Source organism: Panthera onca, chromosome B2 (genome assembly GCF_046562875.1).
Source record: "Panthera onca isolate mPanOnc1 chromosome B2, mPanOnc1 haplotype 2, whole genome shotgun sequence".
NCBI classification, from domain to species: Eukaryota; Metazoa; Chordata; class Mammalia; order Carnivora; family Felidae; genus Panthera; species Panthera onca.
The window spans coordinates 97943626-97960835 of NC_138343.1; the positions used below are offsets into that span (position 1 = coordinate 97943626).

The 17210-nt window shown below is 35.9% G+C and overlaps 1 protein-coding gene across 4 annotated transcripts in view; it reads left to right on the plus strand.

Annotated features, from left to right (window-relative positions):
• The window catches only part of CEP57L1 (centrosomal protein 57 like 1), a 75436-nt gene that overhangs the window by 21389 nt on the left and 36837 nt on the right, over positions 1 to 17210 (plus strand). The window lies entirely within an intron of this gene.

Below are 17210 nucleotides of genomic sequence, written 5' to 3' on the forward strand. Positions count from 1 at the left end.
TGACATGGGGCTCAAACCCACAAACTGCAAGATCATGACCTGAGCTGAAGTTAGATGCTTAACCAACTGAGCCACCCAGGTGCCCGTTTCACCTTTAACTGATAGATGTCCTATTTTCTTTTCTTGTGGTACATAAAAGAGCAATGCATCTTATAATAAGGTGGTGGCTTAGATTTGAGAAAAGACCCCTCAGACACTTGGTTAGGCCTTTACTTACCATCCTTTTGCAGAACTTGTTTATTCTTAAGGTAGACACACTTCTGATAAACTTAATGTCATTGTTACACATTTCTTTGTTCATTTCTCTTTGGTGATCTTCAAACTTAAATTTGCATTGGAATTGGTGAGTGAAAACTATATATTTCTGGGCCCAGAGATTCTGTTTCTGTGGACCTGGGTGATGCCCTCTAATCTGTACTTTTAATAAAAACCCACAAGGTATTCATACGTAAGTGACTGAAGGACCACACTTAGAGAAAAACTACCTGCATACTCTATAACTAAGTGAATACTCATGGTTTCAGCTTCCATCTGTATTTATTGATGACTTCCACATTTTTATATTTAGTCTAAACCATTTTTCTTCTAGGCCAAATTCATTTATACAACTGACATGTCTCTATTAAAGGCAGAATTCATTCTGACCCAGTCTACCTGGGTTCAACTCTCAACTCAACCACTTAATAGTTGTATGACCTTGGGCAAAGTTACTTAGCTTCTCAGGTATCAGAGGGTCACTGTGATGATTTTATAGATCCATACATACAAAGTTCTTTGACCAGAGTCTGGTACATGATAAGCTCAGTTTAAGTGTTAACAGCTTCTATGTTGTTATTATTCCACAAGCACCTCAAACATGTCTAAAATGAACCTTTTTTTTTTTTTAACTTAAATTTTAGTTAACATACAGTGCAATATTGGTTTCAGGAGTAGAATTCAGTGATTCATCACTTATATACAATACTCAGTCCTAATCAAAACAAAGTGCCCTCCTTAATATCTGTCACCCATCTAGCCCATCTCCCACTCACTTCCCTCCATCAACCCTCATTTTGTTCTCTATCATTGAGTCTCAGGTGGTTTGTTTCCCTCTCTCTCCTTCCCTCCCTTCCCATATGTTCATCTGTTTTGTTTCTTAAATTCCACATATGAATGAAATCATATGGTATTTGTCTTTCTCTGATTGACTTATTTTGCTTAGCATAATACATTCTAGTTCCATCCATGTCATTGCAAATGGCAAGATTTCATTCTTTTTGATGGCTGAGTAATATTCCATTCCATTTTGTGTGTATGTGTGTGTGCATATATATATATGCATATACATATGCATATATATATGTACATTTATATATACACACACACACTATAAACATCAGGGTACCCCTTCAAATCTTTATTTTTGTATCCTCTGGGTAAATACCTAGTAGTGCAATTGCTGGATCATACTGGAACATACTCCATACTGTTCCCCAGAGTGGCTGCACCAGTGTGCATTCTCACCAACAGGATAAGAGGATTCCCCTTTCTCCATATCCTAGCCAACATCTGTTGTTTCCTGTAATGTTAATTTTAGCCATTCTAACAGGTATGAGGTGGTATCTCATCAGGGTTTTGATTTGTATATCCCTGATGATGAGCGATGTTGAGCATCTTTTCATGTGCCTGTTAGCCTTCTATATGTCTCCTTTGGAAAAGTGTCTGTTCAGGTCTCCTGCCCATTTATTAACTGGGCTATTTGTTTCTTGGGTGTTGAGATTGACAAATTCTTTATAGATTTTGGATATTAACCCTTTATCTGATATGTCATTTGCAAATATTTTCTCTCATTCCGTAGGTCGCCTTTTAATTTTGTTGATTGTTTCCTTCACTGTGCAGAAGATTTTTATCTTGATCAAGTCCCAGTAGTTCATGTTTGGTTTTGTTTCCCTTGCCTCTGGAGACATGTCTAGAAAGAAGTTGCTACAGCCGAGGTCAAAGAGGTTGCTGCCTGTATTCTCTAGGATTTTGAGGGTTTCCTGTCTCCCATTTAGGTCTTTCATCCATTTTCAATTTATTTTCAATTTATTTTTGTGTATGGTGTAAGACAGTGGTTCAGTTTCATTCTTCTGCATGTCACCATCCAGTTTTCCCAACACCATTTGTTGAAGAGAGTTTTTTTCATTGGATATTCTTTCCTGCTTTGTCAAAGATTAATTGACCACATGGTTGTGGGTTCATTTCTGGGTTTTCTGTTCTATTCCTAAAATGAACCTTTTACACCACCTTCACCACCATCCATCTATTTTCTGGCTTGACTACAGCTTTGTTTAATTTCTCCCTCTCACTCATGATTTTCCTCATCTAGGTCATACATTCTATGAATTCAACATCCTATTTGTCTCTAATTTGTCCTCTCCTTTCTATTCCCTCTTCTATTGCTTTGGTTCAGGTCTTTATCACTTCTCACGTAGAGTTTTGGAATGGCCTCCTAAATGGATTTCTAGCCTCTGGTTGTTTTTATTCATTCAGATTTCACAGAAATCTTTATCAAAGGGAATCTGATCTTACTATTCCTCTGCTGGATGCCTCTTGTTGCCTATGGTGTAAAATCCAAACACATGTGGCTGGCATACAGACCCCTTCCTAGCTAGTTTTTGCCCTCTTGTTCTGCAACAGTCAGACGCATTTGTAGTCTTCCAGCTTTTTTATTATTGTAGTAGATTCCCCCAAACAGCAGATTCTCTCTTGCCTTCATAACTTTGCATAATTAAGCAAGATAGCATGGTGGTTAAAAGTGTGAGCTTCAGAGCCAGACTGCTCTGGCTCTGTCCAAATCCTGGCTTTGTCACTTAACTAGTTGTGTGAACTTGGGCAAAACACTTTTTCTGTGCCACAGTTTCCTACTCTTTAAAATGGGAATCATTATGCATCATAGAGTTGTTATAACAATTTTACTAATTTACAGAAGTGTTCAATAAATGTAAGGTATCATTATCTTTATTACTATGTGGTTTCCTTTGACTGTATACTTGATCTTCTCTGCTACCCATTCTCTCACTTTCTTTGCCTATCAAATCTTACTCATTCATCTGTCATATCTCACTTTAAGAACTATCTCCTCCAGGAAGTCAACTCTCTTAGATGATGATCCTCTGGGTTCCCATAACACTCTTTGTACTATAATTAAACTGAATATTTTAAGAACTACCCAGGACTATATTTTTCATCTCTAAATGGCCAATGAATGAAAACTTTTATTGTTTCTTACTTGCTATAGATTGGGAAACCCAATTAGAAAGGGGAAGGATATTCTATTAGAGACAGGTAAACAATCATAAGGAGACTGGAAAGCAAGATATAGCAAGAGGTGAAAAAGCAGAAAACAAAATCTGTAAGTCTGGAACATTTCAGTGAAGGGACAAATAGTCCAACATGTTATCAGTGCGGTTCTCTAAGTATCATAGTATATAATTAAAATGCTATGTGATATCCTAAGTCATCCCAAAGGTTAAGTTATGTTGAGCGTACTTGGCCTAAAAGGAAGGAAAGTAGGTTAAACATTTTAGAAATATTTCTTTTAAAACTAGTTGAAATAAATTTTGGCAATTAAATAGGTGAGCTTTAGTTATTTATAATTGTCCAACAGTTCATCCCCCCTTGGTCTGCCTGAGTAATCAGTGCACTCAATTAATTCTGACTATTGAATGTGTTCAGTCTGCATTTGTGGACACTGGTGGGGCTGGGTGTGGGGGGAGATTATAGGCTAAGGAAGTGAATTTGTAGCAATTAATATGAGTACTGTTAACTTTTTTTTTTCCAATATATGAAATTTATTGTCAAATTGGTTTCCATACAACACCCAGTGCTCATCCCAAAAGGTGCCCTCCTCAATACCCATCACCCACCCTCCCCTCCCTCCCACCCCCCATCAACCCTCAGTTTGTTCTCAGTTTTTAACAGTCTCTTATGCTTTGGCTCTCTCCCACTCTAACCTCTTTTTTTTTTTTTTTTTTTTTCCTTCCCCTCCTCCATGGGTTTCTGTTAAGTTTCTCAGGATCCACATAAGAGTGAAAACATATGGTATCTGTCTTTCTCTGTATGGCTTATTTCATTTAGCATCACACTCTCCAGTTCCATCCACATTGCTACAAAGGGCCATATTTTGTTCTTTCTCATTGCCATGTAGTACTCCATTGTGTATATAAACCACAATTTCTTTATCCATTCATCAGTTGATGGACATTTAGGCTCTTTCCATAATTTGGCTATTGTTAAGAGTGCTGCTATAAACATTGGGGTACAAGTGCCCCTATGCATCAGGAGTACTGTTAACTTTAAAATTCATTATTTGTTGATTGAATTTAGAAATTCTTTCTACATTTAATAAGTTTGCCATCAACCTTTCTAAAGAGAAATGGTTAGAAACAGTTACGTTCAATGGATAAATATAATAAACATTAAAAGAATGTTGAAATTCTTTCAAAATAACTTATTAAAAAGAAAGTTAGAACTTTCTGAAGAAGTATTACCAGCAATATTTTAAAATCCTAAGATTTGTCAAGTGTTTATTATTTAACATTTATTTGTTTTGTATTGTTATTTGTCAAAGATTTACTTGAATAAAATGATATTATAGTAAGACATTGTATGCAAAATTATACACCAAAGTACAATATGTGGTTATTTTAAAACTTAAAATAGTATTTACAGAATTGTTAAGTTTAGCCATGACAAATATTCGCACAGGGAAGTAGGGAAAACTTGTTGATCTAACAAATTAGTTTCAGGGGATTCATTTTACAATATTTTTTTATTAGGCCCTGAGGATACAATGCCCCTCTGCGGAACACAGCAGTTTGGACTGCAGAAACTTAAAAAAGAAATTAACATAATTGCCCTCCCTGAGTTTATATTGATATAGGAGGCATAAGACCCTTAAAAAGGAGATGTAAGTGTCCCAACAGATATTTGTATAAATAATTGATACTGTATATCTTCAGCTGTTTATCCCTGCAGAAATCTAGTTAAGAGGAAACTATTTTAGTAAAGATATTTGTTGCTTATTAGAAAACTGATATGTGTTTATTGTAAAGAATGTTTAAGAAGGTTGAAATTAGAAAATGAAAATCTCCTGTTGTTCACCTATTAACATTTTAATACACTTACTAGTCTTTTATATATGATTCTCTTTATTCCTTTTAAAAATTGGACTATAATTATACAATTTTATATTCTTCTTTATTCACTTTATATTAAATCAGAAGCATTTTCTTAGGAACTGAATATTCAAGGTAAACTACAGGTAAAGCTGATGAAGTCTAATCATTTAAGTAATCTTAGACATTGTTAGGTTCTAAACTTACTCGATTCAAGTTCAGTAAGGAAAAATCTAACTTTCTAATTATTAGATAAAATTTTCATGACACTAGATGTTTTAAATTCAGCAATTGATGAGTTTGCTTGGAAATCAATTAGTTCTTATAGCATGGTATTGAGTTGAATTAACTGTGCACATAAAAATTAGATGCTATATTTTAATTTATAGTAAAAGACTGGCATAAAAAAAACCTAAGTATTGTTATACTCATGTAATCATATTTCTCCTATTCAAACTCATTTAAGATAACTAGTGTGAGGGGAATGTACAAGAACACCTCCCCAAAGCCATTGGCTGAGAAAACAAGAGGGATGATTTTCATTAAGTAACCAGCAAGGCTTGAAGACTGGAATTTCAAAGGTCTGTGTGCTTAGCCCTGAGGGCACTGTGCTGCTCCAAGAGAGAAGGCAGGCAAACAACCTGGGGGCAGAAACAGTGATCTGACTAATGCCTAGGACACATAGAAAGAAGATTATTCTCCCTTCTTGGAGTACTTCCCTGAGGGCAGCAGGCATGGAGACCCCTCTCCAGGGTCAAAGGAGCAGGTTGGCACGATTTGCCTCTCCTGCCCCTCAGCATAAACACAGAGCCACCTACAGTAAACAACATAGCAACAATATTGGATGCCTAGCCTGCTTATACCAAGTCTCACATCCCTGCATTCTGTTGGTACTACTCTTGTTGGTCAAGTTTGCCTTGGTCCATTCATGGTGGTCACCTTCCCCAGAAGACCAGCAGAAACCCCTGCCCACATCATGTCTCCCAACCAGAGAGTTATGCAGTGCTTCAGTTCTAGTGGAAGTAGTATCAGGTCTCATTTAACAAGCAGACCAGAACACATCTAGTTAAACACTCCACATTCTGGCCAAGGACCAAACACAGCCCACTGTAGACTAGGAGAGCCCATGCAGACAACTGGCCTGAAGGATAGAGCAGCCAAAAACAGCAGCAAAGTGCACACAGAATTTTCTTATGAAGGGCCAGGCCCTGGACACTATATGACCTTTTTCTTCATAAAGCCATTATGCTCAGGAGCAGGAAACATTAACAGGCTTTTTTAATACAAAGAAGACGGAGATTTAGACAAAATGCCAAGATAGAAGAATCCATCCCAAATGAAAAAACAAGTTAAGGTCAGGGCCAGAGATCTAAGTGAAACAGATATAAGTAACATGCCTGATCAAGAATTTAAATTAACAATCATAAGGATATTGCTAGGCCTGAGAAAAGAATGGAAAACTTCAGGGAGGCCCTTACCACAGAGTTAAAAAATAGAAATGAAAAATATAATAACTGAGATTCAAAATGGTCTTCATGCAGTGAGCACAAGGATGGAAGAAGCAGAGGAATGAATAAGTGATGTAGAAGATAAAATAACGGAAAATAATGAAGCTGAACAAAAGACAAAAAGAGCTATGGAACATGAGAATAGACTTGGGGAACTCAGTGACTCCATCAAACAAGGTAACATTTGTAGTATAGGAGTTCCGAGGCAAGAGAAAGAAAAGGGGGCAGAAAATTTAATTGAAGAAATAATAGCTGAAAACTTCCCTAATCTGGGGAAGGAAACACATCCAGGTCCATGAGACACAAAAACTCCCATCAAAATCAATAAAAGCAGAGCAACAGCAAGACATAGTGTAATTAAATTTGCAAAATATAGCAATAAAGAAAAAAAGTCCTAGAAGTAGCAGACAAAAGAAGTCCCTAATTTACAAGGCAAGGCTCATAAAGCTAGCTTCAGATCTCTCAACAGAAACTTGGCAAAACAGAAGGGAGTGGCATAATATATTCAATGTGCTGAATTGGAAAATTCTGCAGCAAAAAAATATTCAATCCAGCAAAGCTATCATTCAGAATAGGAAAGATAAAGAGTTTCCCAGACAAACAAAAACTAAAGGAGTTTGTAACCACTAAACCAACCCTAAAAGAAATAATAAAGGTGACTCTTTGAAGAAAGGACCCAAATAAAATCACGAATGAAAGAGGAGAGATCACAACCAACACCACAGAAATACAAATAATCATAAGAGAATATTATGAAAAATTATATGCAAATAACCTGGGCAATCTGGAAGAAATGGACAAATTCCTAGAAACATACAAACTACTAAAACTGAAACAGGAAGAAATACAGAATGTGAACAGACCTATAACTAGTAAAGAAATTGAATCAGTAATCAAAAACCTCCCAACAAATGAGAGTCCAGGACTAGATGGCTTCCTGGGGGAATTCTTCTGGACATTTAAAGAAGAGTTAATGCCTATTCTTCTGAAACTGTTCCAAAAAATAGAAACAGAAGGTAAACTTCCATATTCCCTCTACAAGGCCAGCTTTACCTTGATTCTTGATTCGAAAATCAGACAAAGACCCCACTGAAGAAGGAGAATGAGAGGCCAATATCCCTGATGAACATGGATGCAAAAATTCTCAACAAGTTACTAGCAAATCAAATCCAACAGTACATTAAAAGAATTATTCACCATGACCAAGTGGGATTTATTCCTGCGCTGCAGGGGTGGATCAATATTCACAAATCAATCAACTTGCTACACCACATTAATAAAAGAAAGGATAAGAACCATATGATCTTCTTAATAGATGTAGAAAAAGCATTTGACAAAATCCAGCATCCTTTCTTGATAAAAACCCTCAAGAAAGTAGGGATAGAAGGAACATACCTCAAGATCATAAAGGCCACATATGAAAGACCCACAGCTAATATCATCCTCAATGGGGAAAAACTGAGAGCTTTTCCTCTATGGTCAGGAACAAGACAGGGAAGTCCACTCCCACCATTACTATTTAAGATAGTACTAGAAGTCTTAGTCTCATTAATCAGACAACATAAAGAAATAAAAGACATCCAAACTGGCAAGGAAGAAGTCAAAATTTCACTCTTTGCAGATGACATGATATGCTATGTAGAAAACCCAAAAGACTCCACCTAAAAATTGCTAGAACTGATATATGAATTCAGCAACGTCACAGGATATAAAATCAACGCACAGAAATGTTGCATTTCTATACACCAACAATAAAGCAGCAGAGACAGAAATCAAGGAATCAATCCCATTTACAACTGCACCAAAAACCATGAGATACCTATGAATAAGCCTAACAAACGAGGTAAAAGATCTGGTTTCTGAAAACTATAGGACACTCATGAAAGAAATTGAAGAGGACACAAAGAAATGGAAAAACATTCCATGTTCATGTGTTGGAAAAACAAACATTATTAAAATGTCTATACTACCCAAAGCAATCTACACATTCAGTGCAATCCCTATGAAAATACCACCAGCATTATTCACAGAGCTAGAACAAACAATTCTAAAGTTTGTATGGAACCAGAGAAGACCTTGAATAGCCAAAATAATGTTGAAAAAAAAAAAAAAGCAAAGTGGGAGGCATCATGATTCCAGACTTCAAGCCTGTATTACAAAGCTGTAATCATCAAGACAGTATGGTACTGGGTAGAAACAGACACATACATCAATAGAACACAGTAGAGAGCTGAGAAATGGACCCACAACTGTATGGTCAACTAATCTTCAACAAATGGTGTTGGGAAAATTGGGCAGCTACATGCAGAAGAATGAATCTGGGCCACTGTGTTACACCACACACAAAAATAAATTCAAAATGGATGAAAGACCTAAATGGGAGACAAGAAATCATCAAAATCTTAGAGAACACAGGAAGCAACCTCTTTGACCTTGGCCATAGCATCTAGACATGTCTCCAGAGGCAAGGGAAACAAAAGTGAACAAGAACTATTGAGACTTCATCTAAATGAAAATCTTCTGCACAGTGAAGGAAACAATCAACAAAATTAAAAGGTAACTTACGGAATGAGAGAAAAATATTTGCAAATGACATATCAGATAAAGGGTTAATATCCAAAATCTATAAAGAATTTGTCAATCTCAACACCCAAGAAACAAATAGCCCAGTTAATAAATGGGCAGGAGACCTGAACAGACACTTTTCCAAAGGAGACATATAGAAGGCTAACAGGCACATGAAAAGATGCTCAACATCGCTCATCATCAGGGATATACAAATCAAAACCCTGATGAGATACCACCTCACACCTGTTAGAATGGCTAAAATTAACATTACAGGAAACAACAGATGTTGGCTAGGATATGGAGAAAGGGGAATCCTCTTATCCTGTTGGTGAGAATGCACACTGGTGCAGCCACTCTGGGGAACAGTATGGAGGGTCCTCAAAAAACTAAAAATAGAACTGCCCTATGATCCAGCAATTGCACTACTAGGTATTTACCCAGAGGATACAAAAATAAAGATTTGAAGGGGCACATGCACCCCAATGTTTATAGCAGCATTAATCAACAATAGCCAAACTATGGAAAGATCCCAGATGTCCATCAGCTGATGAGTGGATAAAGACATTGTGGTATTTATATATAATAGAATACTATTTAGCTATCAAAAAGAGTGAAATCTTGCCATTTGCTATGACGTAGATGAAGCTAGAGTGTATTATGCTAAGCACAATAAGTCAGAGAAAGACAAATACCATGTGGTTTCGTACATATGTGGAATTTAAGAAACCAAACAGATGAACATAAGGGAAGGGAATCAAAAATAAGATAAAAACAAGGAGGGAGACAAACTATAAGAGACTCATAAACATAGAGAACAAACTGAGGGTTGCTGGTGGGGTGTTGGGCAGAGGGATGGGCTAGATGGGTGATGGGTATTGAGGAGGGCACTTGTTATGATAACTTACTGAACCACCCAGGTGCCCCTCGATTGTATCTCCTAAGTATCTTTCATGTTTATCTCATCTACACCAGTCTTAATTCAGGCCTATATTTTTCCTTGTCTTAATTACTTCATCAACCTCTTAATTTGTGCCCCTGCCAATAATTCTTCCCCCTCCAGTATGTCTATCTCAGGGCTATCCGAATAACCTTGTGAGAATGCAAACATGATCATGTTATTTTCCTTTATATATTTCATTGGCTCCACGTTGCCTGATCCTACAAAAGACAAACTCTAGTGTGATGTACAAAATCTTTTGTGGTTTGGCCCTTGCATACCTTTTTAGCCATCTGTTACTGCCAACATTTATTTACTTTGCTCCAGCCAGATTCACTAGGGTCTATCATGTCCGTCAATTATTTTACATTCTATCTCTACTAAGTCAGTATATCCAAATTTTGTATTCCTGTTAAGCCACTGTTTGCTTGTTTTGGTCTCTTTCACATTCTTCCTCAATGTCTGCTAAGCCTTGATTAAACAAACAACTTCTACCTCAGAGTCAGGCACTAAAAAACTGATTGGAAACTAAATCCATCCAATCCATTTATTTTATCGTCTTTAGTATCTTTGTTAACTTGAGCTAGTCATATTCTGTCCCTAAGGACCGTCCCCTCTCCACTTAAGTATATAGAGTATCAGTATTCTCAGAGCTGAATGTTCCTGCTTTGAGTCTACCCTACCGTCACCTGTGCTGAGTGTCCCTCAATCCAGATATACTCTGTAATTCTCTCTTCATAGAATTAAAAAAAAAAAAAAAAATCAGTCTCCCAAATGGGGGTAAAGGAGTCTTCTGGCTCCATAAAGAGGTGAAGGGAGTTTGGGCATATAATTTACTTCTAAACTAAACTTTCATCCTGTTTCCTAGTGTTTGGCTGTATCTTAACTCTTAGAGAAGTACAGCTGATTTCTGAGCCATTTGGAGGTTCTGCAGGGTAAACTTAAAAAATCACTTTTCTTACTTGGGTTAGGAGACTGCCTCTTTTGCATTAGCTAAATCTGTTACTATTAGTACATCTGTTTTCTATTTTTCCAAAATTTTGTTATTGTCCTTGCAGTTTATATCTTTTTTAAAAAAGCATTTTAATATTATTTTAGTGTGTTTCCAAGAGGGAGCAAAAGCTAGTGTGTATGTCCACTCTGGCATATTTACCTAAACTCCTCTTTCAAAACTGTTTGGAAGTTTAAATTATTTCTGGCTTTACTTATTTTTCCACCAATCAGGAAGAGTTAGATGATCTCTCTCTTGTATTCCCATGACACTCTGTGTATGCTTTTGTTACGGAAGTGATCCCATTGAGTCATATGTTGTTTTTATTTTTATTTTTTTTTTTTTTAATTTTTTTTTATTTCTTTTTTTTCAACGTTTTTTATTTATTTTTGGGACAGAGAGAGACAGAGCATGAACGGGGGAGGGGCAGAGAGAGAGGGAGACACAGAATCGGAAACAGGCTCCAGGCTCCGAGCCATCAGCCCAGAGCCTGACGCGGGGCTCGAACTCACAGACCGCGAGATCGTGACCTGGCTGAAGTCGGACGCTTAACCGACTGCGCCACCCAGGCGCCCCAAGTCATATGTTGTTTTTAACTTGTCTCCCCTACCACACATTGTTATGTAACCAATCTACAGAACTTTTTCATCTGGGAAAACTGAAACTCTAACTCCCTTTATACACCTCTCCTCAGCCACCATTCTACTTTCTGATTCTATGAGTTTGACTACTCTAGACACCTTTTAGAAGGGAATCATACATTATTTGTCTTTTTGTAGCTGGCTTTTTTCATTTAACATCTGTCCTCAATGTTTATCCATGTTTTCATATATGTCAAAATTTCTTTTTTTAAGACCAAATTATATTCCATTGTATGTGTATACATTTTGTTTAGCCATTGATGGGTATTTGGGTAGCTTCTACCTTTTGACTATTGTGAATGATGCCGGTATGAGCATGGTTGTACAGATACGTTTTCAAGAGACCCTGCTTTCAATTCTTTTGGATGTATCCAAAAGTGTGATTGTCTTTTAAGATATTAAAGACATATTTCTTTTTTAAAGAAAACAGTTTCCCCTTTTATAAAAAATAGAATGTTTTTCCTTTGGAGCTTTGATGATGTTTTGTTATGTTGAGATTCAGGTTATACATTCCTGGCCAGAATACTGCTTAAGTGACATGTCTTTTTCAGAGTTTCACATTCAGAGGCACAATGTCCCCCTTAACCTCTTAGGGGTTATGTTAATTTTAATCACTCAAAGTGTTCTGTTTCTTTATTATATAGTTACTACTTTTTTTTCTTGCATCTTATAAGCAATCTGTGGAAGAGACACTTAAGGCCATGCAGATATTCTAGTTCTCATCAAAATTTCTACCCTTGAATTTAGCATTAATGCTTCTTGCCTAAATCAGTCTTTACTATGAAAAATTTTACTTTTACTATGCTTTTGCATACTATGCATAGCATACTTTTACTATGCTTCTTGCCTAAATCAGTCTTTACTATGAAAAATGATGTTTTCTTTTCAAATTTTTATTTAAATTCTAGTTAGTTAACATATAGTGTAATATTGTTTTCAGCAGTAGAATTTAGTGATTCATTACATATAACACCCAGTGCTCAACACAAGTGCCCTCCTTAATACCCATCACCCATTTAGCACATCCCCCATCCACCCCCCTCCCTTAATTCTCAGTTTGTTCTCTATTGTAAAGAATCTCTTATGGTTTATTTCCCTTTCTTTCTTTCTTTTTTTCCCCACCTTCCCATATATTCATCTGTTTTGTTTCTTAAATTCCACATATAAGTGAAATCATATGGTATTTGTCTTTTTCTGACAGACTATTTTGCTTAGCATGATACACTCTAGCTCCATCCATGTTGTTGCAGATGGCAAAGTTTCGTTCCTTTTGATGGCTGAGTAATATTCCATTGTATGTATATACCACATCTTTATCCATTCAAAAAATGATTTTTCAAATCCAATAAGGGCTATTTAATTTAAAGTTAATTATGAATTGTGTTAAATAGATCAATTGGAATGTCAAGTGGTCAATATATTAAATGTAAGATTTGCTGCTACTATTAAATATATATATTATACATGATAATCATTGAAGTATAATGATTAAACTGCTTCTGAAATTTTAGAATATAATAATTATAGTATTCCTATAAAGTCATTACATATTTTTAAAATTTAGATATATAGTGTACTTTTTTTTTTAAGATTTCATTTTTAAGAAATCTCTATACACAACATGGGGCTTGAACTCATAACCCCGAGATCCAGAGTTGCATGCTGTATCAACTAAGCCAGCCAGATGCCCCTATAGTGTGCTTTTCTTATTCTCAGTTTACAGATTGTTTACCAGGAACTGTACTGTCTGAATCCTCTTAGTGAACTCTATTTAATTAATGAGCAGCCAAATAATAGTCACCTTCTGCTATTGAAGAAAAACTTTACAGTATGGAGTAGCTTTGAGAACTTTAGCTGAATGGAAAGTTATAAACTCTTTTTCCTTTTTAAAGCATAAGTCTCATTCTGTGTTTGTCTAAAACATTTAGCATCTCTTAAGTAGGTCTAAAGCTGTTACAGTTTCAAGCAATATGGCAGATATGATGTTCAGAGAAACCTCTGGTAAAGAACACAGAAATGATGTATAAAATGTTAAAACATTTATAGGTTAAAACATATATATATGGGTGAGTTGGAAGCAAAGTAAGTGGAAAATATGAGGCTGTATGCAATGAGCAAGCCCAGTTCCATGGGGATAAAGGAGCTCTAGAACCCATTTTTTCCTTGAGGTCACCTTCTGATCCCTCATGGCCCAACACCTGGGCATTAAGGAGGTGTTTCTGCTTGCATGGGGCAGGAGATAAGTTCTTATGGGCATGCTCAGAGGTAAGTCTGGACACTGCAGTGTAAAGCTGGGATCCCCAAAGGATAAAACTTTGTTAATGACGGGAAAATAACCGCCTTTCAGAATGACACCATTGGGGGACCTGGGTAGCTCAGTCGGTTAAACATCCGACCCTTGATCTCTGCTCAAGTCTTGATCTCAGGGTTGTGTGAGTTCAAGCCCTGCATTGGTCTCCGCACTGGGCGTGAAGCCTACTTAAAACAAAGACAAAACAGAATGACACTGTTTGTTTCATCCTTGGCTGTGAATGGAGTGGACAAAAAGAATCTCTCCTCATCACAGTTCTACTCCGATGTGGGTTTGGAGTTGGAATTCACACTGGCAAAAACAAATCTCAATATAAAAGTTCAGTTTAATGGTGCCTTGGGTTTGGGTGCCCTAAGATGGAAATCTTCTCTGAAGAAAAGTGCTTTAAATACTGGCTTTGAAGTATCCCCATAGTTAAAGTTCTAAGCATATACCTTTAGAGCGTATTCTTGGGATCAACACATGTGGTAGGGAGAGGAAGGAAGCTCTTTTAGGCAGAGAAGTCAAGCTTCATTGAAGACCCAACAAAGGTTTCACTGATACTACAGAAAGCTCTGGAGATGGGGTGATCCTTCAGAGTTCACTTGAGTTAGGACAAGAGGGTCGGGCCTTTTTGGATAAGCAGCCCTCATTGGATGTGGGCTGCTCCTGGAAGGAGCCTTGACCTTAGGTGAGACAGTATTCTTTAGACAAAGCAACCCCAAAGAGGGCCAATAGCCAAGAGCCACTTTCTGGCAGGATTCCCAGCAGCTGTGGAAAAAGTTCACATTCCTGAAAGGGAATCCAGGTAGTTCATCATAATGTCTACCACAGTGAGCAAAGAAAACTTATAGGTGAACATAGCAAACACTGACTTTATAAATCAAAATAATATTGTCTATTTTGTGTGGTTAAAATAAAAATAGAGCTAAAAATTTCAGAATCATAGTATTTGGAGGGGAGTGATTGGAATTAATGCCTTCTAAGATCTGTTACATGGTAGAATACTATACAGCAGGGAAAAATGAATGCCATACAGCTTCATGTTCCAACATAAACAGCAAGATTCTTTGAATGGAAAAAGTGTGATATCATTTATGTAAAGTTTAAAAACCATCAACACCAAACAATATATTGTATATTAAGGATACATACAAATATGATAAAACTTAACAGGTATTAGAATGAGTAACACAAAATTCAAAGCAAGAATTAGAGAAGACACACAGAGGGCTTCCATAGCACTGTAGCACTATTTCTTAATCTAGGTGTGGATACACAGAAATTTTTTTTATTATAATTCCTTTAACTATACATATATGTATTATATATGTAGTAAATTATTTTTTAAAAAACTCTATTAAAGTAGAGTTTAAGGTATTTAGAAGGGAGAAATCTGCTGGTTTTGGTGACCAAAGTATGCTAAAGTTATCTCCTAGGTTAGTATTCAGTTGTGCTAATCTGGATCCAGTCAAGTCTACTGAGAATTAATCAGAAATGAATGATCAGTTATATGATTGAGTCATCTCCACTTGATTTATCAAATTTGCCCTCAAACAGGGGATGGGATTGCCTTTCAGGGGATGGCCTTTCAGATCCAGTAAATGATGAAATTTGAAGTTTGAAAATGATTCTAAATTCTGCAGTAAGTTTTTGTTAGATGAATTCAATATATAATAGTTATCACAGTAAATATTCAATGCAACATCTACATCAATAAATATAGAAGCTCTACTTTTTTCTCTTAAAATCTGTCTCATCCATAAAAATCAGAGAAAGCAGCTTTGAATTCAACAGGAAGATAGTGAGCTCTGTTTCTCTGGAGACATACAGTCGAGCTTAAATGACCTGTTAAAAATAGTGTGAGAATAAGTTTGTATTGAAAGAAAGGGTTAGAATAGATAGCCTCTAAGATGCTTTTAGACTTTACTAAGATTACATACTTTTATGTTTGATTCAGTGTTTCTTACTTCCCATTTCTCTTCAGGAGGCATTTTCCTGATGACTCTCCATTAGGGTAGTCTTTGTTTAATAAATGTAAATCAACCAGAGTTCTTAAGAGAGAATATTTTTCTCTAGTGTCATGGATTTTTGAGTGCAGGAAACTTGAGCTGTGTGACTTTAAGCAAATTAATTAGTGTCTCTGGACTTTGGCTCATACATCTATAAAATGAGAAGATTGCAGCTGATATAAGTTTTAAATGAATATGTGAAATTTTCCTATCAATTCTAGAACTCCCAAATATTTATGACTTATACAGACTTATGGTACCATGGACTTCTCCATATATTCTCAAACATTTTGAATATAGTCACTACTGTTTTCAGAAAACTAAAAAACTGAAATAGCCTTTGTTACCTCTTAATACTTTTCAGAGGAAAATACAAGATAATGTTTTTTTAAAAAACAGACTCTATTTCACTGTGTTCTGAAATTGATTGTAACTTAACCTTCAGATTAGTTATTTTGAATATCCCTGCAACGCAAATGTCTCATATTTTTTTTAATTTTACAACACTATAATTTTTGAATGACACTTTAATTCTTAAGTCTATAGCAGTATTCTTGCACTTTTAATATAAACTATTAAGGGAATATTTTACAGTATATTAGGTAAAAATGCTAATATTTGGGTCAAAAACTAATAAAATTACATGTAAATTAAATATGGGTCAAAAGCATAATTTTAGTTTTATTCTTCCATTTGATTATGCTGGGAAATTTTTAATTATTTTAAATTATTGCATACAGGATAGTCCATTAATAACTTCCCATTCAATTTATTAAGGTTAAGAAGTTACTAAAGGTCAATTATAGAGGAAAATAAATCAAGGCAGAATTACATAATTGTTTCACATCTTATCAAGCAGGAAACTCTAAATTGCGAATAACTTTATTACATCCTCTAAATTGCATAAACCTTAGGCTTCTGTTATTATGTCCTTGTCACTATTCTTAATGTTTCACTCTGCAACAAAATTATGAGTTGCAGTCAGTGTATTAGCTTTAATAGAGCTTTCAAGACAAATACCACAGGCTGGGTGGCTTAAATAAAGAAATTTATTTCTCACAGTTCTGGATGCCACAAGTCCAAGATCAAGATGTCAGCAGATTTGGTTTCTTCTGAGGCCTCTTT